This window comes from Lissotriton vulgaris, chromosome 1_2 (assembly GCF_964263255.1).
Source record: "Lissotriton vulgaris chromosome 1_2, aLisVul1.2, whole genome shotgun sequence".
NCBI classification, from domain to species: Eukaryota; Metazoa; Chordata; class Amphibia; order Caudata; family Salamandridae; genus Lissotriton; species Lissotriton vulgaris.
Genome location: NC_141686.1, coordinates 52,083,349 through 52,110,607, shown reverse-complemented (window position 1 = coordinate 52,110,607; position 27,259 = coordinate 52,083,349). Strand labels below are relative to the sequence as shown.

The 27,259-nt window shown below is 45.1% G+C and overlaps 1 protein-coding gene across 3 annotated transcripts in view; it reads left to right on the top strand.

Moving 5' to 3' along the window:
* The window catches only part of CCDC91 (coiled-coil domain containing 91), a 1,919,235-nt gene that overhangs the window by 325,829 nt on the left and 1,566,147 nt on the right, over window positions 1-27,259 (top strand). The gene's annotated exons all lie outside the window — the stretch shown is intronic.

Here is a 27,259-nt window from a genome sequence, read left to right as displayed (position 1 = left end):
AATTTCCATAGGGCGGTTGGCCTCACTTTTAGCTCGAACGGCTGAATGGATTTGCACGAAACTTGGCAAAATTGTAGGGACTGTTAGCCCGATGTGCCTTTGCTAGGTCTCAATATATGTGCTCCAGTGGATTTTGAGTAATTTAGGTTCAAAAAAAGATATAAATCTGGGCGGAGCCTAACCACACATCTGATCTGATTGGCTGTCAGCACTTCATCCAAGAAGTGTTGGCAGCCATCTTGGGACCAATATACATGATAGCACCTCATTAAAAAGCATTGTAGTTAATAGAGGGTTTTAGGACTTTAGTTACATTATAAATCATTTGTTGATGGTACCATACTCGTTTTAGGAATTGTGGTGGGTTCTAAGGTGATTTTACCATGTGAAAAAACCTTCTGCTGTGATATCATGAATATTGTTTGAAAGAAAACTAATATCTCATGATTTTCCCACAGTGGTTTGGAAGGGGATCTATAAGCTAAACTGAAAGCATATTTTCTGTAAATTCACATTATCTTTCTCAGTCATGTGAAAATGAAGTCTGACATTCTCAGTAAAACATGTACATCCAACAAGGACAGAGACTGTCAGTTGATTCCTTTGTGTTCTTCTGCAGCCTCCTAGAGTGTTCTAAAGAACAACTAGAGCGCTAACAGTCCTACTTATTACAAAGGTATGGCACACCTGAAGCCATTTTGATTGGAATAAAGTGGTAACTCTTAAAACATTTAATTTAAAAAGAAACAACATGAGGGGGTATATTTTGCCATAGAAAGTATGATTAGTGCTGCAGAATGAAAAATTAGGGCACATTTTGAGTGACTTCTCAAATCCTTTTCTATTTCATTAAAACATTCTGACATGCAGTCTCCCAAAATGGCCACCAGAGACAAAAGAGCCCAAATGTAGCCCAAATATCACCCAGATGTAGCCCAAGTATAGCCCAATGACAGAATGTCCCAGAGTGTTCTAAAGAACAACTAGAGCGCTAACAGTCCTACTTATTACAAAGGTATGGCACACCTGAAGCCATCTTGATTGGAATAAAGTGGTAACTCTTAAAACATTTAATTTAAAAAGAAACAACGTGAGGGGGTATATTTTGCCATAGAAAGTATGATTAGTGCTGCATAATGAAAAATTAGGGCACATTTTGAGTGACTTCTCAAATCCTTTTCTATTTCATTAAAACATTCTGACATGCAGTCTCCCAAAATGGCCACCAGAGACAAAAGAGCCTAAATGTAGCCCAAATATCACCCAGATGTACCCCAAGTATAGCCCAATGACAGAATGTCCCAGAGTGTTCTAAAGAACAACTAGAGCGCTAACAGTCTTACTTATGACAAAAGTATGGCACACCAGAAGCCATCTTGATTGGAATGAAGTGGTAAGTCTGAAAACCCTCAATTTAAAAAGGAACAACATGAGGGGGTTAATTTTGCCATAGAAAGTATGATTAGTGCTTCAGAAAGAAAAATTAGGGATCATTTTGAGTGACTTCTCAAATCCTCTTCTATTTCATTAAACAAAATCTGACATGCAGACTGAAACATGCACTTTGAATACCAGCAGCAGACGTCCCTGGTGAGCAGTAGCTTTACTACAGTGATCTAATGTGCAACTAGAGTGCTAACATTCAGAATTTATGGCAAATGTGTGACACATCTGAATGCCTTCTTGATGGAACCAAAGTAAACCAGCATTGAAAATGCAATAGATCTCGCCCTCGTTTAAGTTAAAGCCATTCTGTTTGTAATGAGGTGGCTTTTTAGCTTTGCTTTTATTAGTGTTTTTTCAACTTTCATGTAAATAACATGCATCTGTATGCATATAAGTATATGTATGCATGCATTTATGTTTGTATTTATATAGATATACAGATGATATATGTTTATATATGTATGTATATATATATATTCACTGAAAAAACTATAGGCTATAGACCATATATAGTTAGGAATTAGCATTTACAAAACCTTGAAAATTCACTGAAAAAACCATAGGTTATAGACCATATATAGTTAGGAATTAGCATTTACAAAACCTTGAAAATTCACTGAAAAAACCATAGGTTATAGACCATATATAGTTAGGAATTCGCATTTACAAAACCTTATTTTACTCACACAAAACCATTGAAATTCCATATATAGTTAGTTGCACTAACTATATATCGCGCACCCGCAATCCACTGCTGATGATGTCACATATTACATCATTCATGACATGGTCAGTGACATCACTGATGACATCACTGATGACATCTCAAATGACATCACTGATGACATCACTGATGACAACATCCAGTGACTGTGTTTCTGTAAAGTTAAAATATGTCTTACATATTGAAGAATGAGTGGATGTATAAGTGTTTGGATGAAGGATTTAGTAGGTGCATGACTGACTGTATGAGTGAGTGATTAAATGTGTCTCACTGAGTGCATGGGTTAGTGACTAAACTGTCTTAATTTGTGCATCATTATGTCTGTTGTTCTGTAAACTGTTGCATGTGTTGATAAGTAGCTATATGAGTAACTATATGAGTTATTGATTGGTTGCCCAAGTATTTGTATGGGAGACTGAGTGTGTGTGTGGGTGGCTGGGAGGTGTATGACTCTGTGCATAGATGTGTGAGCAGTTGATTCACTAGATGTATGGTTTCAAATGTGCATGTGGAAACAGCTGTATGGGCGGTTGACTGTGTGCATGAGTGTATTGGTGAGTGAATGGATATCTCAGTGCTACATGTCAAAGTAAGTACATATGTAAAACACAGTACATGTGAGAGTTGACATATATAAATAACTGTGCATAAGAGCCAGTGAATGTGTGAGTGGCTGTATGGATCATTGTGAACTTGTATCAGGGATTGTATAAGAGAGTAAATATGTGTTATTGTATGTTTGAATAAGTAAAGTTTGTATAACTGTATAGTTGAGGAAATGGAGGTGTGATTGATTCTTTGCATGACTGACTAGGTGTGTGAGTAACTCCATGGATGAGTGACAGTCTGTGAGTGTCTGTTTACACTGATTGTATCTAAGGTTATATTAGAGTCTGAAGAGGTTCATCGTATTATCACATGAATGATATCATCAGTGATGTGATCAGTAATGTCAAATGAGATGTCATCAGTGATGTCATTTGAGATGTCATCAGTGATGTCATTTGAGATGTCATCAGTGATGTCACTAACCATGTCATGAATGATGTAATATGTGACATCATCAGCAGTGGATTGCGGGTGCGCGATATATAGTTAGTGCAACTAACTATATATGGAATTTCAATGGTTTTGTGTGAGTAAAATAAGGTTTTGTGAATGCGAATTCCTAACTATATATGGTCTATAACCTATGGTTTTTTCAGTGAATATATATATATATATATATTCACTGAAAAAACCATAGGTTATAGACCATATATAGTTAGGAATATGCATTTACAAAACCTTGAAAATTCACTGAAAAAAACATTGGTTATAGACCATATATAGTTAGGGATTAGCATTTACAAAACCTTAATTTACTCGCACAAAACCATAGAAATTCGCATATATAGTTAGTTGCAATAACTATATATCGCGCACCCGCAATCCACTGCTGATGATGTCACATATTACATAATTCATGACATGGTCAGTGACATCACTGATGACATCACTGATGACATCTCAAATGACATCACTGATGACATCTCAAATGACATCACTGATGACAACATCCAGTGACTGTATGTTTCTGTAAAGGTAAAATATGTCTTACATATTGAAGAATGAGTGGATGTATAAGTGTTTGGATGAAGGATTTAGTAGGTGCATGACTGATTGTATGAGGGAATGATTAAATGTGTCTCACTGAGTGCATGGGTTAGTGACTAAACTGTCTTAATTTGTGCATCATTATTTCTGTAGTTCTGTAAACTGCTGCATGTGTTGATCAGTAGCTATATGAGTAACTATATGGGTTATTGATTGGTTGCCCAAATATTTGTATGGGAGAGTGAGTGTGTGTGTGGGGGTGGCTGGGAGGTGTGTGACTCTGTGCATAGATGTGTGAGCAGTTGATTCACTAGATGTATGGGTTCAAAAGTGCATGTGGAAACAGCTGTATGGGCGGTTGACTGTCTGCATGAGTGTATTGGTGAGTGATTGGATTTCTCAGTGCTACATGTCAAAGTAAGTACATATGTAAAACACAGTACATGTAAGAGTTGACATATATAAATAACTGTGCATAAGAGCCAGTGAATGTGTGAGTGGCTGTATGGATCATTGTGAACTTGTATCAGTGATTGTATAAGAGAGTAAATATGTGTTAGTATATGTTTGATTAAGTAAGGTGTGTATAACTGTATAGTTGAGGAAATGGAGGTGTGATTGATTCTTTGCATGACTGACTAGGTGTGTGAGTAACTCCATGGATGAGTGACAGTCTGTGAGTGTCTGTTTACACTGATTGTACCTAAGGTTATATTAGAGTCTGAAGAGGTTCATCGTATTATCACATGAATGATATCATTAGTGATGTGATCAGTAATGTCAAATGAGATGTTATCAGTGATTTCATCAGTGGTCATTTGAGATGTCATCAGTGATGTCATCAGTGATGTCATTTGAGATGTCATCAGTGATGTCTGTTTCAGTTTCAGTTTCATCAACTTTTATTCGATTATAGACTTGTATAATCATAAAAAGTACATTTTAAAACAGAGAAATAAAACCTAGTCAGAAAGAAAAAGTCAATATGCATTTGATCACAGAACTAGCATCGCTGTACCGAACAAAAAAATGTCGAAGTGGGTTACTGTTATGGAAATGATACAAGTTTAGGAGTTGACTTTGCGACGAGTTGATATTACTATTTTAAGAAAGGTCGCTATCATTTTTGCTTCATGCGGGGATTTCGGGGATTGTAAGTGGGAGAGTGCTGAGTATGATTGTCTGAGACCGCTTGAACGGAGGAGGGGCAAAATCCATGTTTTCCTTGCTAGTCTGTAGTATTTGCAGAAAAGGACAACATGTATCGTCGATTGTTCAGAAACTCCGTCGCAAGGGCATCTCGACAGATTTCTGGACCAGTTCTTCATTTCTGGAAATGAGACCAGACGGAAAAAAAGATTGAACCGGAATCTTGTAATTAAAAACTTTTCATAGTTTGAGAGGAAGTATGTCAGGTATGGCTTTATGAGTTTCCCTGTCTGCAGTGTGCAAATTTTTCCATTTTGTGTTTTGATAATCTCAGCTTGGTTGCGGAGTTCCCTTAAATGGCCCATACATAGTTCCTTCAATTGTTTCTTCGAGACATCTTCTATTGAAGGGGGTTCGAGGAAGTAGTGCTCGCAGTCAAGATCTAGAAAGAATTTGTGAATATAATTGAGCCAAGGTATTTTCCTCCAGTACGCTAGACCGAGACATTCGGTGATGAGGGAGCGGGTGATGTGGCTTTCGGGGTTACACCATATACGCTGCCACAGTAGGATGGGCTGGCATCGTATGGTGTCGGTCATATATTCCATACCCAGCTCCCGATGTGAAGCTAGGATCGGGGAGCTTTGGGGGAGAGCTAGGATGTATTTGATAAAAGCGTTCTCAGTAACCTGGAGTTGGTCGATACATCCATGACCTCAGATGCCTGCTCCGTACGTAGCCACACTGTGGCATTTTGCATAGTATATCGTTAATAGTTCCGCTGGAGCTGGTTTGCCTAGTTTCCTTGAGAAAGCACTTAATGCTGATACTGCACGACGAAAATTAAGGTTTCTGGCTTCCACTGCCTTACGCCAGGTCATTGTGTCTTCCACTAAAATGCCCAAGTATGGGTACACCGATGTTTTTTCTAATCTGCTGTTGTTAATGAATATGGGCTTGGAGACTCCTGGCCTTGGTCCGATGGTCATTGTGAAGGTTTTTTTGATATTAACTTTTAGTCCCAGGGAGTCCATGAAAGTCACATATTTATTTAGCTGTCGCTGGAGTTGGTTAGATGTCCGTGCCAGGATGACAGAGTTGTCGGCATATAGAAGGATGGGTATCGGGCGATGATCTATCTGCGGGAGGTCCTGGCTCCCTTCCAGCATGGCCTGTTCAAGCCCGTTTGTGTATAGATTGAACAGGAAGGGAGCCAGCACGCACCCCTGCCTTACTCCTCTTGATATTTTAAAGGGACGTGATAGTTCACCGCCAATGCCGAAACGAACTCGACCTTCTGCGTTGGTGTATAGCTCTCTCAGGAAGGCTAGTATGGGAGGGTCCACTCCGAGGTTTGCCAGGATCTGCCATAGCTTTGCATGCTGTACGCAGTCGAATGCCGCGCTTAGGTCTACATAGACCAGATAGATGTTGCCTCCTTTAGCGCGCGCGTACTTTCCAGCCAGAAGGACGAGGATTAAGGCCTGTTCCACCGTTCCGAGCCCCTTCTGGAAACCGTATTGCAGGTCAGTAATGATGTTATTCTCCCGGGCCCATGATTGTAGTCGGTCCAGGAGTATTCGACCTGCAATCTTGCCCGTGGAGTCCAGAAGGGAGATCGGTCGGTAGCACGCAGGGTCGTTGCGGTCCCCTTTCTTGAAAATGGGCACTAGTGTAGATGTTGACCATGATTGGAAGAGACCGGTTTCGGCGACTGCTGCCATTACCCGTGTGATTATTATTGACCAATAATCGACATTATGTAGGAACAAGTCCATGGGGACCCCGTCTGGGCCGGGGGCCTTGCCAGGTTTTGAGGCCTTAATAGCCTTTCTGACCTCATTGAGGGTAAAGCGTAACCTAATGGGATAGATATTTCTCTTGGCTGGTTCAGAGTCTTGTGCTTGGATTTTTTGAGCGGCACCCGTTGGTATTCCGAAGATGTTTGAAAAGTGGGAGACCCAGTCGTCCTCAGTTATTGCCACATCGAGGTGGTTAGGGTCGGTGATGTTAGCCAGAAAGGGTGATCTTATGGTCTGCCAGAAAGCAGTGCTATCTTTCCTTGATGCACTGTCGTGTAGTTGAAGCCATAGATCTTGCTTTATCTGCTTTTTGCGATTTTTCCGGGCATTATTGTAAATTTTTCTCCGTTGTGAGATTATTTCGGGATCTCTCGGTTTCTGTCTTAGGGCTTCTTTGAGAGATGTAAGGGCCTTCCGGCAGTCAGTGTCGAACCATCTCGTGGTAGGAAGTCTTGGCTTGTTTTTTGTGCTTATGAATAGCTCGTCCCTTATTGTTTCCTGGATGTTATAAAAAGAGGTGATAATTAATTCTGGAGTTGCCTCGGGGGACAGACAGTTCATTAACCAGAGATGCGTTTTTTCAAGGACCCTTTGTGTTATCTCTTCCGGGTCGATCTTTGACCATTTAATTGCGTAGCCATTCGTCTTCCTCATGGCCAGCGATTGTTGGTCAAGGGAGCTAGCTTTTGGAGAGAGTGTTCCAGCTTTCTTCATGAGGATTTCCACGCTAAGAGGATAATGGTCGCTAATTGGATTAGACCCTGTTTTGTAGTTTTTTAGTTGCCCTTTATAGGAGTTTGAGGCTAAAATATAGTCGATGGTAGACAGACATCCTCGCCCGTGAAAGGTGGGTAGAAAGTCCTGCACAGGATTGACTAGTTCATTGACAAAGTCAAGGTCTAGGGTGAAGAGGATTTCATTTAGTTTGTTACCACCCGATGTGTGCACAAAGTGGGGGATGGGATTTCCGAGTTCGTTCTGGAGCCCGCAGTTCCCATTTTTGTAGTTTTGGCACAATGTTAAATTGAAGTCGCCTCCCCAGATGTAGTTGAGTGTGGAATTGTGATTTGTTTTTTGAAGTAAGAATAGATATGCCGCTATTTCGTCTAGGTGTGAGCAGCATTCCAAAGTGCCGGTGTTATTATAGTAGTTTATGAATATATGTAAGTTTCTCTTTGAGACCGTTGGCTGTGTGACTTGAATGATTTGGAAGATGTATGTTTCCTTTAATAGTTTCACAGTGAGTGGAACGGTATTGGAAAAATAAATCGTAAGTCCACCTTTTGGTCTTCCCATAGTACTAGGTACTGCTTTGGTGAAGAATGTTTTGTAGCCCGCTAAATGAAGTGGAGTCGTGCACCAGGTCTCTTGCAGGCACAGAATTTGTTGGCTCCTTGCTGTGTCGAGCCATGAAGGACAGGTTATTTTTGAAGTTAAGCCTGCAACGTTCCAGTAGGCAATGGCCAAGGTCAGGGTTGATGGTTCCTTCGCGGTTGCGGGAGTTGTCGGGTTGTTAATATTAGCTGCGGCTTGTTGGATGCACATTCCCATGTTGATATCAACTTCTGCTGGAGGGATGTTTGGTGGAAACTTATTTGGGTGTACAGATAGTGCCTCGGAGGTATGGGGAGTTTTTTCGGTTGTGATGAAGGGGATATTAGAAGGTTCCTGCGTCGTATTTTCGTGCCTCGCCTGTGTAGACTCTGGAGATGTTGTATGTTGCTTAGCGATTGCTATTTGCGGAGTGATATCGGGTATATGTTTGCTAGGTTTGTCCCGGGTTGGTCAGTCGACCATTTCGAGACAATCAAAACGGTTTTGGGTTGGAAAGCCCTGCCATCCTTCGTAGGTTTGATAGGGTCTGTCCTGCCAATTTGGCCTCTGGCGTTCTCTGGGCCTTTCTCTCGGTCCGCCCCTAACTATATAGTCATATGAGTGTTCCATCTGTTTCCATGGCGCTTGGTACCATGACTCCTGGTTCCACGGGTCTTTGGGGAGCTGGTGCCATGCCCAGGGTGGAGGATTACGCTGTTGTTTCGCTGGGGGATAGAAGAAGGAAAGATGTCGCATCGATCCCCCCTTTTTTGTCGAGCTGAGGCCAAGCACAAATATAATCTACTGTTGAGGGATCTCTGCACGTTACAATGATGCAGTCTCCGCGTATTGATTTTGTCGTTTTGCCTATCCAGGCTACCCTACGGGCTGTGGTGATCCCTCCCGATAGGTGGGATTCGAGAGGTCTATTGATGCTTAACCCCTGCATGGCTTTATTTTTAAGTGACCATGCAGTTTCTGGTGTATCGTCGGTTAGCTCTGGTACTCCTGTGAGGACTATTGTGTAGGGAGTAGCTTCCGGGGGCAAATGGGCAGGACGTCTGGTTGATGGAGGTTTTTTGGGTGTGTTTTTAGGAGTCTTTTGGGGGGGCAGTGGTTTCAGTGGAAGAGTTTCGGGCCTTTTTTCTAAGTAGGCTATGCTGGTGTCTGTGTTTATCGTTGGGCCTGAAGTATCTATCTTGTCTGTATCTGTGTTTACTGTTTGCTGTACAGTTATAGCAGGAGGTTTCTCTTTCTGAGGTTGGGACGTTTTAGCTGCCGGTTTGGGAACTGTGGTGTTTTGTTTGGGGTTTTTCTGTGCTAGGGACGTTGGGTTTGTGTGGTTGGCTATTTTCTGCGTGTGTGCTTGATTCTGTTTTTTAGGTGGCTGCGGAGTGTTACGCTGCCCCTTTATTTCTATACGGGTGTTTGAATCTAGGAGGGTGGCCGAAATTATGGTTAGTTGGGCTTCGAGATTTCTGATGCTGAGTTGTATGGGCTTTAAATATTGATATAACAGGTCTTTTGTTGTGGTAAGAACTTGCGAGGTGATTCTGCAAATTTTACATTGATTTTCAATATAGTCATTAGAGATTGCCTTGTGTGGGAGGATAGTTTCTGGGAGAAGTAGTGTGCTATGGGACGTTGTGGAGTTTAAATGAGTTGTTGTGTGTTCCGAGCATGGTACGCTAGGTAGTTCTTCGTTGTTTACTGGACGTGTTTTGGGATTGCTCCTTCCCTATCATCTTTCGGGGGGAGGTTTCCATTGGGTTGGGCGTCCCCCTGAGTTTGACAACCGGCTAGATCAGGGGTTGCTTCCAGGTCGTCGAATGTTATGGAGAGATCTGACTCAGAATGTGTAACTGACAGATCTACTACCGACGGAACTGTGTTTAAATCTGGTACTGACAGAGTCACTGGAAGAGAACAGTTTAGTGTGTTGAGATTGATGGGAGAGGTGGCGTTTGCTATAGCGCCTAATGAAGAACGCTTCGCGTTTGCACTCATGAGATCTAATGATACTCTCTTCTCCATCAGGGCTATGCTCTGGTTTATTGTCTCATGGACCCGCGAGATGAATAAGTCAATAGGGCCTGTTACTTGTGCTACCTCCTGGGCGTGTTTATGGAATACTTATGGAGTACCGACTCTTTAAGTTTATGTTTATGCTGCATACACATTTAATACGGCTGCTATATGCTGGTTTAATTATTAATTTCTCTGACTTTGGGAGGCTTTTAATTTCACCTATTCAATGTGAACTACATGCAAGTATTCCATATGATGGATTGTTATTTCAAACTGTGTCTACATATGATGAACATTCCAATATGTCTGACGCTTTTTCGTGCTGAGAATAACCTAGTCCTACCTCGATTTTGTAATTGTTTGTAAATAGCACACCTTTTTTTCACGAAGATGTCACACGTGATCAAGGCAGGTCGCCGAAACGCGTTGTGTGATTAAAACCAAGGTCTCAACATACTTCTGGTCTTAGCTTGATTCCTGAGAGCGTATGTTATTGCATCTTTTCTCTGGGATATATATATATATATATATATATATATATATATATATATATACGCTCCAAATTTCTCCAAATCATGCAAGAAAATGCAGCACTCGCGGGGTTGGTTGTAGCAGCAGCAGCTTTATTTTACAGACGCGTTTCGGTAGATTACCTTCGTCAGTGTATTTACAGTGCTAGTATCTCCAAACGCAAAATTAAGACAAACGAAGCATGCCTGCTCTTGTTAACAGTGAAAGTAAACAAAGCGAGTTTAAGAGACACACAATGCAAAGCAATGTCCTTGCAAAAACAGACTCTTAAAATGGCATGTACCCAACGTTAAACGATCTTGCCGTGGATCGGCATAAGCAGCCTAAATGTCGGCTGCTAACAAATGTCCACATTTCCAAAATCAAGCCGTGTATCGGCAGCCATTATGGTAATCTTAATGTTCAAATCAAAACCAGATAATCAACCAGCAAAATGTAATACAATTCATGAATCATAAATCAATAACTCTACACAGTATTTAAACAATTCTACATTGACAGTGAAATTCATCTTCCCAAATGGACCATTAATTCTTCTCCTGAATTCAAACCATTCGGGGATTTAGTTTGTAAGTCTATTATGTACCAAGACTCCAATCTCCGGAGTCTCAGTACTCTGTCACCTCCTCTGGCATCACTGGGTATACAATCCAAGCTAAAGTAACGTAACATATCCCTGTTACCCCCATGCTTGATGGCAAAGTGACGGGCTACTGGATAGTTCAGGTCCCTCTTACCAATGGCCCGCATGTGTTCTAACACCCTGATTTTGACACTGTGGATAGTGCTCCCTATGTAACGGAGACCACAGGGGCAAACCAAACAGTACACAGCGTGAGTGGTTAGACAGGTCATAAACGTGGTTATCTTTCTCTCTGTTGATAACCCTTTGATGTTCTATGAGAGATCTCTTCTGCTAAAGGCACAAGCCTTGCACTTGCCGCAAGGAAAGAATCCCCTCATCTCGCTCAGGGTACCTGATCTGGTGTGAGATCTGCCAGATGGCTATGAATGAGACTATCTTTCAGGGAACGAGCTTTTCGAAAGGTTATTAATGGTCCCGTGGAAATGTCGGACCCAATGATATCATCTGTCCATTGGCTCTCAGCAACTCGCCCTATGATCAAGCTTTGTAAAAGGCGAAACGCGTAATGGCGGCGGCAGGCTTGCTGGAAAAATAAATCACCTTGATTAAGCACTCATCATTAGGTCTGTTCTTTCGTCATTTTTGATTCCAGGGCTGAGGCGGCTGCTTCAGTTAATGTGGCGAATTTGCGTGTATATATATATATAACACTCCACCAATACCAGTACGAGCGTTGCGGCTGTCGTGAGCGGTCCGGGTCAGGTCACTGGCAGACCTCTATTTTCGCTCCAAATCGCCTCTCGTTCCAAGAAGATCACCAAGACACTCGGAGCTTGCTTGTAATCCTTTATTTCGGCAAGTAAAAAGTCACGACGCGTTTCACCATTACGGCTTGTAATATATATATATATATATTTATATATATATATATATATATATATATATATATATATATATATTCACTGAAAGTACCATAGGTTTCAGGCGCGTTATAGTTGGGAATTAGCATTTAAAAAACCTTTGCAGATTTATAACAGGATTTTGTAAACAACATGTTGAGGTGAGAAGAATACTCAACAAGCATTGGCATATCATTAAAAATGACCCTGTGCTGGGAAAAGAAGTCCCCAAGAGACCACAAATTACATTTAAGAAAGCGAAATCCTTCACAGACTGTTTGGTAAGCAACATGCTTAAAAAACCCCAACCGAAAAAAACATGGCTAGATAAAAATGGCTTCGTGAAATGCACAAAGTGCAAGGCTTGTAATTATGGCATGAACTGTAGCAAATACAGATTGGGCCTTTCCAATAGAATGGAAAAGATTAACAACAAATATACATGCAAAACTGATTATGCCATCTACATTCTCGAGTGCCCTTGCGGGCTCCGATATGTGGGTAGCACAATCAACGAAGCCTACAAAAGGATCTTACAGCACCTACGTGCAATTAAAAATGCCGATAGGGCCTATCCTGTAGCCAGGCATTTCGAACTAATGCACAATAAGGATGTAAAAGGACTGACATATTGTGTAATTGACTCAATTCCAGCTAGTCAAAGAGGGGGCAATAGACTGAATAAGCTAAGAAAACTTGAATCAAGATACATCATCAAGCTGAACACCAAGCAGCCAAACGGTCTTAATATTGAAGAAGATTTACATAGACACCTGTGATATTAATTCTTGGTGATTAACAAGTGGTTTCTGCTAACAAAAGCGTTTGAAAATTAATTTTGATCATGATTAGCATTTTGTGGACAGTACTTTTTCTTATTATATTCACACTTGGCAGACAACATGAATTATAATGATTAGGTATATTATCTATTTGTTTCTATGCATGGTACAACCGGTGTGTTTGCTCACTTGAGCTCTATTTTTGTGCAATGTTTAAGATGGGTATGAGACTGTAACTCATCAAGTATTTGGTAGCCGAGAGAATAACTGATATTGAACTATATAATTCGATAGATGTTTAGGCTATGCCCACATGGGCGCTATTTTCCAACTTGTGAATTATATTGACAATGGGTACACAGCATGCATATACAACGCGCAATTGTTTAAATTCGCGTCATTGTCAATAAAGTTTTCAAAAAGGGAGTTGAAAATCACGAATGCTCGCACCTAGCACTTTATCAAGAATACAAGGTTGTTCATGAAGTGATACAATCGGTAATCGTTATGCATTTTGTATAAATGTATCAAATTATGTTGAAGCTAATGTGTAGAAAAAAGAACATGCAACGGAAAATGAATTTTAAGTTTGTCTTTCCTGTCGATTGATGGGTAGTACCAATGACGTAGTATGAACTGATTTATTTCTTTAAAAATGGCCGCGCGCTCTCTTAACCGTTACCAGTGATCAAGGCTACTGCGTAGTCGAAACGCGTTTGGCGGCGGCAGAAATAAAGAAATTCTGAAAATCTCACATGGCGTGGTCGTTTTGAATAATGGAGTAAAGAGACTCACTCCAAGGAGTCTTATGGTGACGACGCAACTCTCGTTTTGGTGGAGGCGGTCAATGCTTGGATAATTGCAGTATATATATATATATATATATATATATATATATATATATATATATATATATATATATATATATATTCACTGAAAGTACCATAGGTTTCAGGCGCGTTATAGTTGGGAATCGAAATTTGCCTAGCTTACGTAACGGTAAGTTTCAATTCTATTAAGGAAACGGAGGCGAGGATTATGCTATATCTTCCTTCGCTTTATTAACATAAAAACTCCACAGCAGCTTAGGAAAAGATATATAATAGTAACAAAAAATGCTTTAAAACCTAAAGCATTTGACGGAACGTTCAACAGATCAAAACAACAACTCCCAAGAGTCTCTTTGTATAATGACAGTCCATAGTCGTTCCACTCTGTCCATCACCGCTATAAACCCGGTCTTCTCTTCCTCTTCCTCCTCTTTCTTCGCGCAGATCACGCTTGAACCTCATTGATCCTGCTTAGCACCCTCGTTGCCTGTCGAAAAAGAGACCGCGTAAGCGAGGTGTCCCAGGGATGCAACAATAAGGCGAGGAGCATTCAGTGACTAATACAGTACAGACAACGTAAAGGAAAACGCTTTACTTACTGCCATACGGGTGGGTAGAAACACCACTGTGTAGCCTGGGTGGGATAATCCTCGCCTCCGTGTCCTTAATAGAATTGAAACTTACCGTTACGTAAGGTAGGCAAATTTCGATTCTATGTCAGGACCGGAGGCTTCAGATTATGCTAGTTCAAAGCTTACTTACCACCAACTGGGCCAAATCCACCACCGGCTTAAAATAAAACCTCTTAAAGGTGGAATCCGAAGACCAATCCGCCGCTCGCATTAGGTCCTCCAAGCGAGCACCCACCGAGAACACCTTAGAGGACATGGCCCCTCTGGCAGAGTGTGCTCCAAAGAGAGTAGTATTGATGCCCGCTTCTTGCATGACCCACCGCACCCACCTAGCGATAGTGGGGGAGGAGACAGCTTTGTGTGGCTTCCGCAGGGCAATCAACAACTGACGTTCGCCCGGGGGGCGCAACTCCAAGGTCAGATCTTCATATGCTTTGAGGCATTGCACAGCACACAACTTGGGAGTTTCAAGAAAGGCTGGATAGGAAATGGATCGCGACGACGTTTTCGTGCGTCGGCCCACGGTAAAAGTGACCCCATCCGGGGAAAAAATGCGTGCAGATATATCCAGCGCGCGCACGTCTGAGACGCGTCTACAAGAAATCAAACATAACAACATGCCCAACTTCGCCGACAGTTCCTTGAGGGACAGATAGGAGTTGGCCGGCCAGGACAAGAACAAGTTCAGAACCAAATTGACGTCCCAAAGGACGGAGTACCTGGGTTCCGGAGGCAACGCGAGACGAATAGCCCGCAGGAGCCGGCAAACAAAAGGATGCTCCCCTACTGGGTGGCCATCGATGTTGTCATGGCCTGCCGAAATCGCCGATCGAATGGCATTGATCGTTCTATAGGCCAAGCCCTTGTCGGCCAGGTGAGCCAGGAAATTCAGCACGGGAACGAGGCCTGCGACCAAGGGATCCAAATCCCTTCGTAGACACCAACGCATCCACTTAAGCCAAGCGGATCTGTAGCGCTTCGTCGTACTATCGGCCCATGCTTTGGAGAGCAAGTGTTCAGCAGACCCCGAAAGGCCTGGGAGCGACCAGCGTCTCCTGAGAGCCTCCATGCCACGAGGCGGAGAGAGCTCTGCGTGATGAGAGGATGCGGTTCCCGATCCGGATTTGTCAGGAGCAGTGGAAACAGGGGGAGTAGGATTGGAAAATCCCAAGAAAGTTCCAGAAGAACCGGAAACCACACTTGAGACCTCCAGAGCGGTGTAACCAACACCAACTCCGCTCCCTGACGGCGTATTTGGGCCGCTGCTCGCATTATCATGGAGAACGGGGGAAACGCAAACGGTTGTTCCCGACTCCAATCCTGTAGAAAGGCGTCCGTGGCCTCCGCCAGAGGGTCCGGCCTCCAGCTGAAAAAACGCGGCAGCTGGTGGTCGAGACGGGACGCAAACAGGTCCACCGAAAAAGGACCCCAGAGGGTTTGTAACCACCGGAAGACCTCCGGGTCCAGCTTCCACTGACTGGCGTCTCGCTGAGGTGTCTGGAATGCCAATCCGCTACTTGGTTGGCCTGACCCGGTAGATATTCCGCCGTCACCGCAATGTGACGCGGCCGGCAGTAGTCCCAGAAGTCCTTTGCCAGATCCGCCAAAGCGCGGGAACGAGGACCCCCTAGATGGTTCACATAACGAACCGCCGAAGCATTGTCCATCCGCAAAAGGACACAGGCCTTGACCGAATCCTTGGTCCAACAACGGACTGCGAAGGAGCCCGCTAGGAGTTCCAAACAGTTGATATGCAATCGTTGTTCTTCTGAAGACCAGGCGCCGCCGGTGGAGAAATCCCCGCACCGGGCGCCCCAGCCCGACCTGCTGGCATTGGACTCTATGACCAGGTCCGGGGCCGAACCGAAGATCGCCCGACCATTCCATGCCTCCATGTGAGACAGCCACCAGGACATTTCCTCCTTCATCTCGTCCTCCCACTGATCGTAACTCATCCCACGACGTAGGTGTTGCGCCTTTAGACGTTGGAGCGCCCTGTAATGCAGGGGGCCTGGGAAAATCGCCTGGATGGAGGACGACAGAAGCCCTACCACCTTGGCGATATGGCGCAAGGAAGTGCGATCCTTTGCGATCGTCTGTCGAAGCAGGTGTCGTATTTTCGCGACTTTCCGACCCGGCAGGCTCAAGACCGCCTGCACCGAGTCCACCACGAAACCTAGGAAGGTGATCTTCTGAGTGGGAACCAAAACCGATTTGGAGCCGTTGATCACGAACCCCAGTCTCTGGAGAAGGTGCACGGCCTGCCGAAGCTGACCCGCCAACACCTCCGGGCACTGCCCCATGAGGAGGATGTCGTCTAAGTACACCAACATTCGGACCCCCTGACTTCTGAGAAACTCCACTACCGGATGGAGAACCTTCGTGAAGCACCAGGGGGCCGACGACAGACCGAACGGCAGTGCGGTGAACTCGAACACCCTGTCGTTCCATAGAAACTGAAGGAAACGACGATGCAGGGGATGGATGGGGACGACTAAATAGGCGTCCTTGAGATCCAGTCTCACGGGAGGAGCACGTCTCGAAGGAGGTGGATACCCTCCATCTTGAAATGTCGATAGATCAACCATCCGTTGAATTCCTTGAGATTGATCACAGGTCTCTTGCCCCCATCCGTCTTGTCCACCAAGAAGACATTGCTGAGGAACCCGTGAGGATGGCGCGTTGATAGACGGATGGCCCCTTTGCGGAGCAGTTCGGAGACCTCCCCGTCTATCAACCGCGCGTCGGACTCTGAAAACACCATGGGACGTGGGGGCACCGCTTGCGTGGGCTGGTCGCAGAATTCTATGTGGAACCCACGTACAGTTTGCAAGACCCAAGCGTCAGCAGTGAGCAATTCCCACTCCTCGTAGAAGGTTGCCAGCCTCCCCCCAATTGGAACTTGATCCAAACAAAGTACACTTACCGGAGGCATTCCCTTGTCCAGAGTTCTTCCTGAACCCTCTGCCGCCGAAGCGTTGCCCTCTGGTGGGGTAGAAGTTGTTAAAGTTGGCTGAGGTCTGGTATTGGCCTCTGCCGGAGCCTTGTCCTTTATTGTTGGCTTGCTGGCCACGGCCGGCCGCACGGCCCCTACCGCGACCGGCCCCTCCGGAGAAACGCTGGTGAAACACCCTTTTAATGCTGGATTGAGCCTTGTCCAGCGATGTGAACGTGTTCACAAATTTTCCCGGCTCTCGGATAAAGGGCTCGCCAAAGGGGCCTCCCTGAGCAACTGCACCCGCCTCCGACGAGGCCAGGTCCCCCAACTTCGGATCCAACTTTATCAAGAGCGAACGCCGCCGCTCAGTAGATAGGGCGCAGTTGGCGTTGCCCAAGAACACGATCACCCTCTGGGCCCAATTAGAAAGCACCTCCGGTGAGATGACGGTGCCATTTGCCTTCGCCTCCTCCGCCATATCGAGGATCTTCGTGGCAGGCCCCACCGCATCCAACAGCTCATCCTGGCAGGCTCGCCAGGAGCGATCGATGCCCTTCCTGGGATCTTTCATAAATTTTGCCAAGAAGGTGGCCATCTTGGCATCCAACTCCGGGGTCATGGCCACCTTACCCTCCAAAGTCGGTCTAGGGCACTCCCCACGCAGGCAACCCCTTGCCTCCTTCTCCAGCGGCTTGCGCAGCCTGCCCGCTACGAACTTCGCCACCGTCTCCCCCGGTGTCCAAGCTGCGGAGCGGGGGTGGACGATCTCGTCCGGGTCCAGCATGCCCGACTCATCTCGTGGCATCTCCTTGGCCGAGGGCGCCGGAAGCCAGGATCGGGTCGACTCACCGTCGTCGTCGGTGTCCGGGGAGTCGTACACAGGAGAGGCGGGGGTCGTCGACACGTCCCCTGAAGCACCCGGATCCGCCAAGGGAGCAGGGGGCACTGCCGTTGCTTTCGCCAGGAAGGCGTCCCGGAGACGCTCAAACGCGCCCCTGTCCACTCCTTGGGCCTCCGTGGATGGGCCTTCCCTGCAGGGCCTCTTCGGTGCGGGTGGCAATTCGCCGGATGTCCCCGGGAGGTCGGGGGCCGGAGTCACATGCGCGGACGCTAGCTTCGCGCATTCCTCCACGATGCGGGCGGAGAGGCGGTCCTCCATAGGCCCTACCACCTCCGTCACGCAGCGATAAATCGAATTATCCACTGCCTGGTAGAATTCGTCGTCCTGCAGGTAGGAGTAGGGTTCTTCCTCGTACTCTCCTTCCATCCTGAAGCACAGGAGTAATTCCGGGGCACCCTGGAGGGCGTCAGTCGAGATAAGTCTCGGATATGGGCAGACCAACTGGCTGCGATCACTTTGTGGGCCAACTGACGTGGCAGGTGGGGCTGCACCAACCCCCCAGCGCGCAGACTCTCCTCACCGGGACCGAGTCTCCGCACCCCTCAAGCGCGCAAGCCACACACAATCAAAGAGGTGCACAAAAATCACCCGAAGGCGTTTCTCGCGGTCAGCGCCGCAATACAGACCCCAACGGGGCGTCAGAAACAGGGAGGTACAGACCCGGAGCACCAGGTGTCAGAGGGGTACGCGAGGGTTGGCTCCTGCGCAAGCAGACTCCACGGCGCGGCTCCTGTAACTGCGGAGGCGCGCCGAGGGGTCGGCGAGACGTTAGGGCGCCCCCTGGCGGCTTACTCACTCACCGCACACAAATGGGGAAGAAAGATCGCGTAGGAACGAGAACGTTCCCGCGACCGGGGACTCTGCAATGGAAAAAATAAACCATGGGGTGAGTCCCCCAACGATCGTACATACAATACAATCAGTAAACACAATAAGGGAAAAAACATGAAAAGCACTTATCTGGCTGCGGGAGCAGCGAAGAAAGAGGAGGAAGAGGAAGAGAAGACCGGGTTTATAGCGGTGATGGACAGAGTGGAAGGACTATGGACTGTCATTATACAAAGAGACTCTTGGGAGTTGTTGTTTTGATCTGTTGAAAGTTCCGTCAAATGCTTTAGGTTTTAAAGCATTTTTTGTTACTATTATATATCTTTTCCTAAGCTGCTGTGGAGTCTTTATGTTAATAAAGCGAAGGAAGATATAGCATAATCTGAAGCCTCCGGTCCTGACATAGAATTGGCATTTAAAAAACCTTAGAAATTCACTGAAAAAAACTACAGGTTTCAGCCACGTTATAGTTAGCAAGACATTTCTCTCATACAAAACCATTGAAATTCCTCCGTTTTAGTTAGTTCAGCTAACTATAACTCGCCCGCCCGCAATGCACTGCTGATGACGTCACATATTACATCACTCATGAAATCACTGATGACATCTCAAATTACATCACTGATGACATCACTGATGACATCATTCAGTGAATGTGTGTCTTTCTGAAAAATATGTTTTATATATATGAATATCTAAAGGTCGAGGGAAGAATAAATGGGCAAATAACTGTCTAAAACGATGGTTTTTTTTGTAAAATGTATTGTATAACTGACTTATTAAGTATATCTTAGTGAATACATGTATTAGCGAGTAATGTTTAAATATGTAAATATCTGTATCAGTGTCTCACTTTGTGTATAAGTGGCTGCATGGGTTGGTGAGTAGATACATGAGTGTCTATATGGGTTATTAGTTGTTTTTTTTGAGTATGAGAATGAGTTTCTGTATGGTTAGATGGGGGTATTACTTAGCGCACAGATGCATGAATGGCTGACTCACTGTTTGTATATATTTTGAAGACAGCATGTGTGCAGCACTGTATGGGTGGATGAGTGTGTGTATAGATGTGTTAGTGAGTGAACGACTGTCTCAATAGTATCTTTACAAGTAACTACATATGTTTTAAACTAGTATATATGAGTATTGATGTATATAAGTGAGTATGTGTGAGAGTGTGAGATTGGAAGAGTTCCTTTACAAATAAGTATGTGTTTCTATAAGTGATTGTTTAAGAGAATAAGTATGTGTATGTTTCTGTAGAGTAAGTGTAGTGGTGTGTGTATAGCTATATATGCAAGTAAATGAATGTTTGATAGTTTATTTGCATGTGTGAGTATGTGTGTGAGTAACTCTATGGATGAGTATCATGTGTAACAGGATGTATAGGTGTATGAGTACATATGATGAGTGAGTACATGTATGTGTGACTATATAGAACTGCTGGTGAATGAGTGGATGTGTATGCAGATCTTGCAATTACTGAACAGATTGTTGTAACTGGTTTTGGTATCTCCATTGTTTTGAAATTTTTCGTTTCTATTTTTCAATGTGTGTATCAAAGGTTATATTACGCTGAGAGGAGGTCTGCCACTCTTTCACAAGGATAATGTCATCAGTGATGTCATCAGTGATGTCATTTGAGATGTCATCAGTAATGTCATGAGTGATGTCACTGACCATGTCATGAGTGATGTAATATGTGACGTCATCAGCAGTGCATTGCGGGCACGCGAGTTATAGTTAGCTGAACTAACTATAACGGAGGAATTTCAATGGTTTTTATGAGAGAAATGTCCAGCTAACTATAACATGGGTGAAACCTATGATTTTTTCAGTGAATTTCTAAGGTTTTTTAAATGCTAATTCCTAACTATAACGTGGCTGAAACCTATGGTTTTTTCAGTGAATTTCTAAGGTTTTTTAAATGCTATTTCCTAACTATAACGTACCTGAAACCTATGGTTTTTTCAGTGAATTTCTAAGGTTTTTTAAAATGCTAATTCCTAACTATAACATGCCTGAAACCTATGGTTTTTTCAGTGAATTTCTAAGGTTTAATAAATGATAATTTTAAAGTATACTAATGAATATATTTCTTTCTTTTTATAGTAGTTTCCTACATTTTTATTATAAATACTTATATTTATTTAACTTTTTAAAGTTACATTTCATATATTTAATGTAAAATAATAACAAAAGTAAATTAAAAAAGAATGCACTGTTAGTGAAACTTCCTGGGTGAATTTATAAGTGTTTGTTAGAGGCTGATTTACAACACCCTTGTGCCTCTTTTACACTGCCGTTGCATCACTTTTCAGATGAAGCGGTGGTGCAAAAGATGCGCCATGGTATGTGGTATTTAGAATGTGACGTATCTGGGAGGTGCGTCACATTGTAAAACCCTGTACTAGAAGGAGACATTCCTACATGGGTAAGGGGGTGGGCGTTCCGGCGCAGGAACACCTCCTAAAAGTGGCTGACTGAAATATACAAGATTTCACTTTGTCACTTTTGGGTTCATGCTGTGTCAAAACTCTGCACTACCTTGAAGCAGGTGTAAGGATTGACACAGCTGTCTGAGCATAGGGCCCCCAGAGCATTGCTGGAGATACGTTCCACTTGCAACATAACTCAAACAAAGTACCAGCTTTACAGCACAGATACATCACATATATGTGCCATTTTTGTCCCATGGTACACTGCATTGTAAATACAGCACATCCATGGTGGTGGTGTCAAGGAGCACAATAACTGTCATATTCCTGTGGATATTCCAGTTATTGTATATGTGCCCATTAGTGTTTTAATGTAGTGAATGGATTACTACATACCCATGAATGAGTCACTACAAAACTAAAACAACAGTTACAGAGTGTTTGGTGGAAGTGTAAGGATACAAACTGTTAAATTGAATGTATAAAAGACAAATTTGTAAGTACATAGAAGACTACATACATGGTCTATAAGGGTTTGAAGGAGTCTATGCCCTAAGGCCTATTTTAATGCACGAGTACTTAGGTAGTGACTGGATGATTACAGCTCTGCAAGGAAATAACCTGATTGAATTTATAACAGCCTCAGTTTTACCACAGTATACAGATAAACACATACTGCTGAATGGCTTACTACAATATTGAAACACTAGTGTGAGAATGTTTGCTGGAAGTATAAGGATACACATTGAGGAATTTAACGTATAAAACATAAGTTTGCTGGTGCATAGAACAGTGCATGCACAATCTATAGAGGTTTGAAACAGCCTATGGACTAAGGCTCTTTTAATCCATGAGTATCTAGATACTGACTGGATCATTACAATTCTGCATAGAAAGTTCCTCACTAAATTTATTACAGCTTCAGTTTTACCACAGTACAAAGGAAAAGAACATACTGGTGACTGGCTCACTACAATACTAAAACAGCAGTGTCAGAGTGTTTGGAGGAAGTTTAAGGATACCGACTGGGGAATTGAAGGCATAAAACTCAAGTTTACAGGCGCATACAAAACTGCATGTAAACTCCATACGGATTTTAAGCAATCCATACCCTCAGACCCACTTTGCATATTTTAAATCAATACAAACATTCAAAGAATATATAACTGAATCTATATGGCTGAGATACCCGCCACCCCCTCTCAACACGATCCCAAAAAGGAGGGAAACCGGAAACAGTTCTTGAAAGTTTTTGGATGTGGGAGGGAGTGACCCTCCCGCGGCCGTATTTATTAAAACAAAAAATTAAACATTAAACGTTTCATGTTATGTACAATTTCATTATCACATTGCGATGTTTGGCTAACCTTAACATATTCTCTAATACAGAGGTTCTCCTAGCCGAACTAGCATCCTACAAAACATTCTCTATAACACTGAAATTGTACATCCTAACGTTTAAGGGCCAACGGCAAGGTCATAACCGGTGTCAAGATCCCTAACCAGACTTACCCCTCCCACTTGGGAGGGGCGACAGCACAGAGGCTTACCTCAAGTGCAACTACTAACAATTTCCCTTGACTTGACGGGGGCACTTAAGACTCGACGCCATTTAAAGGTCGTTCGAAGACTTGTGTGTGGTATCTAGAAGGTATCGTGGACCTCCCCCCACCCCACACAACTTACCGCATCTGCCGTCGCAGATGACACTGGCCCCGGGAAATTCCCCAGGAGGGGGCTGTAACCCCTCCTACAAAGGAAGGGGCCTTGACCGCCTTTCCTTTACTTCCGGCGACCCGCCCTTAGACGGGACCGCCTCCCCATTGAGGGGCCAATGGCCACCTCTCCCGAGCGCTCCCATCCGTGTTGGGTGACGCCCACTCATAGGGATCTACCAATTAGTGCTCACCGATCATGACCTTACCGCCTACCAAAATAAATACGACAATTCTTTACTCAAATCTATGAAAACATTGGTCGCTACGACCGAAAGAGCATGCTTAAAATGCAACACTATATCAAATCCTTTTTATTGTAACAAACTACACGATATTCACCATACTTTATTATGATCAACAACAAACTGATACTTTCACAGCCTGTAAACAAAACAGAAAACATACTTATAAAATTCACTTTATTGCACAACAACTTGCTGTCCTCAGGGGCTGGTGGGTGGGTCAAAATTGGCTCTTCGTTCTGTCCCGAGCTCACGTGTAGCGAGGAGGTGCAGCTTCGGAGCACAAGAACAAGAGGACGTCTTCTGGTCTTGCGTCTCTTTTTATCCGTCTTCAGGGCGGGCGTAAACCCGCCCCTGCCCGCCCCGGGGGCGGGGCTGGCTACGTCGGTGTCTAGGCCAGCCCACTCTAGGGCGGGAAAAAGCGCGCCCCGGCTACGCCGCTTCGGGCATACCAGCCGAGACGCGCCTCCCGCCCAAAAATGGCTTCCCGGGGGGATCGAGGCACTCCGCCATACGTGCGGGGGGACCGAGTGGTCGCCCCTTTCCATATGGCTGAGATACCCGCCACCCCCTCTCAACACGATCCCAAAAAGGAGGGAAACCGGAAACAGTTCTTGAAAGTTTTTGGATGTGGGAGGGAGTGACCCTCCCGCGGCCGTATTTATTAAAACAAAAAATTAAACATTAAACGTTTCATGTTATGTACAATTTCATTATCACATTGCGATGTTTGGCTAACCTTAACATATTCTCTAATACAGAGGTTCTCCTAGCCGAACTAGCATCCTACAAAACATTCTCTATAACACTGAAATTGTACATCCTAACGTTTAAGGGCCAACGGCAAGGTCATAACCGGTGTCAAGATCCCTAACCAGACTTACCCCTCCCACTTGGGAGGGGCGACAGCACAGAGGCTTACCTCAAGTGCAACTACTAACAATTTCCCTTGACTTGACGGGGGCACTTAAGACTCGACGCCATTTAAAGGTCGTTCGAAGACTTGTGTGTGGTATCTAGAAGGTATCGTGGACCTCCCCCCACCCCACACAACTTACCGCATCTGCCGTCGCAGATGACACTGGCCCCGGGAAATTCCCCAGGAGGGGGCTGTAACCCCTCCTACAAAGGAAGGGGCCTTGACCGCCTTTCCTTTACTTCCGGCGACCCGCCCTTAGACGGGACCGCCTCCCCATTGAGGGGCCAATGGCCACCTCTCCCGAGCGCTCCCATCCGTGTTGGGTGACGCCCACTCATAGGGATCTACCAATTAGTGCTCACCGATCATGACCTTACCGCCACAGGTCCGGATAGTTGACCGGCTATCCGGACCCCCCACAAAACTCCTACCTAAAGGTCATGCTTTAACGATTTTAACCAAGCTAAGAAGTCTCCTATGAGTAACTCATTCCCCACCCTCGACAAATGCACACCATCCCTCAAATACATACTGTCATCATTAATACAACTATGCGAGATCGAATGCAATGTCTTGGAACGGAACAACCTACTCACTTTATTATTCAGCTTCCTAACAGAATGGTTCAAAGCAGGGGTCGAAATAGCCCCCCGCCACACTTTTCGTGGGATCATATGAGACCATGCAATTATGCACCCCGGAACTCTCCTCGCTAACCAACTTACCGTGGAAAGCATAGCCTCCAGGAGAAGTCGTCTACCGGTGGTGACCAAATCATTGCCCCCCAAATGTACTATGACTAAGGACGGCGGTGACCTCATCCGCTCTAACAAACCCTCAAAGAATGCTTGAAACTGGTCAATACAGAGACCGCCCCTTCCGTAGAAGGACACTCTGTACCCGTATTCCCCAGGTACGTGAATCATGTCACCTGCTTTGAATACGTCTGCGGCCCGTCTCACGTATGAGTGGCCCACGACCCACACCTCCTTTCTCACAGCCGGTGATGTGCGACCGCTGGCCTGGTGTTGGGTCGACTGCACAGTCCGCCCTGCCGCGTAGGCTTGCGCAACTGAAAACAAACAAAAGACAAGAAGCGTGAGTACATGATTACAGCTTCACAACATGTGTAATCGCACATACCTCTTATAACAATTGGAGGACCAACGCCCCACTCGTTTCACTTGTTCTACATTAAGACCCCTGGCTGTAGCTTCAGTGGCAGCCCCTATTCGAAAGGAATGGGTCCCAAATTCGCCCGGGTCCAAGCCCGCTGCGGCAATGGCCATTGCAAGCACCCGCTGAAACTGAAACCTCGTCAGTGGGGTGGCGTCTGCATGCCTTAACAATGTCCCCCCCCATGATGCCCCCCTCCGTGCTAGGTAATCTTCTAAACACTGTACCGGACACATGGAGGACCCGGGGGTCCTGCGAATGATCGTGCAGTCCCCCCTCCCATCTTGGTCGGTCTTGGACCTGAGAAAGGAGACAATCATCGCATCGCCCCTGATCTGAACATGCTCCCTGCACAAGCCCCCCGCCACATCCTGTTTGTTCCTTGCAACCAGCTCACTTATTCTCATAGCCCCGTGAAATGCCAGCGTAAATGCAGTCCGGAACAAACAGGTCTCGAAAGGAGACGAACATGTGTTAGGGAGTGTGGCCAGTAACTGGGACAACCTATCCAGACCTATCGGTCGTCTTACGTCTACTCTGCGACCCTCTAGGCGTTGCCACCCACGCAGCGCCTTTTGTACTGAAAAAGACGCTGTCGGGTCCTGGATCCCGTGGGCCCTGGCAACAAAGGAAATGGCGGCACGATGCCTTTGGGCCGTAGCCACCGAATTCCCAGCCCTACGTAAGGACATCAGAAAATGTACTACCCACTCTTCCTGACCCCAAAGTCCCCCTCTCTCAGCCCCCAAAAAGGCTAAATAGGCCTGAAACGCCCCTTCATATGCCTTCCTTGTCCTGGGTGCTAGACTCTCTCCCACGAGGTGACGAAGTTCGGGGCACCGAGAGACCAGAGAGCTTCGGGGAAGGGTGCCGGCTCTGGGTCCGCTGAAGGAAGGAAACCCGAGAAAGCCTGCATGTGAAAACGAGACAGTGCATCAGCAGCCTGATTCATCACCCCCGGGACATGTTTTGCTCTGAAAACCACGTTCAGTTGCATACACAGTAAGACAATTTCTTTGAGCAGCCTCAAAATCAATTTACAACGGGCTGCCTGACTATTGATGCATTCTACAACGGTCATATTGTCGGACCAGAACACGACAGAATGATCTCTGAACCCTTCAGGCCAGGTTCTCAGGGCCACCAGGATGGGAAATAGTTCAAGGAAAGCAATATTACTCGTCAGCCCCTTCTTGTGCCACCACGGGGGCCACTTTTGTGCAGACCACTTTGTGCCGAAAATGGCGCCGAAGCCTATGCTTCCTGCTGAATCTGTCCATAGCCCAAGCTCTTCGGAGGACACGGCTGGCTTGTTCCAGACGACTCGACCATTGAAGTCCGCCAAAAATGCTAACCAAATTCGCATGTCCTGGCGGACCTCGGCCGATAACCTCGTACGATGATGACCCTCCTTTAGGCCAACCATCGCTTGGGCAATTGAGCGGGAAAAGGGGGGGGCCATTGGGATCACTCTCAAGGCAAAGTTCAACTTTCCCACCAATTGTTGCAACTGATGCAGTGTAACCTTAGATGCATTTAAACATACTTGGAGGGCTGTCCTGAATTTCAACACTTTGATAGCTGGTAAACGGAAACACCCCTCCCTTGAGTCCAACTCGATCCCCAAAAACTCGAGGCAAGTCGTGGGACCCATAGTTTTACCCGGTGCCAATGGCACGCCAAAATGACCCATCAACACACAGAATTCAGCTAAGGCCTGGGCACATTCGGAATGTCCGGCGGGACCAAGGAACAGAAAGTCGTCAAGGTAGTGCATTAC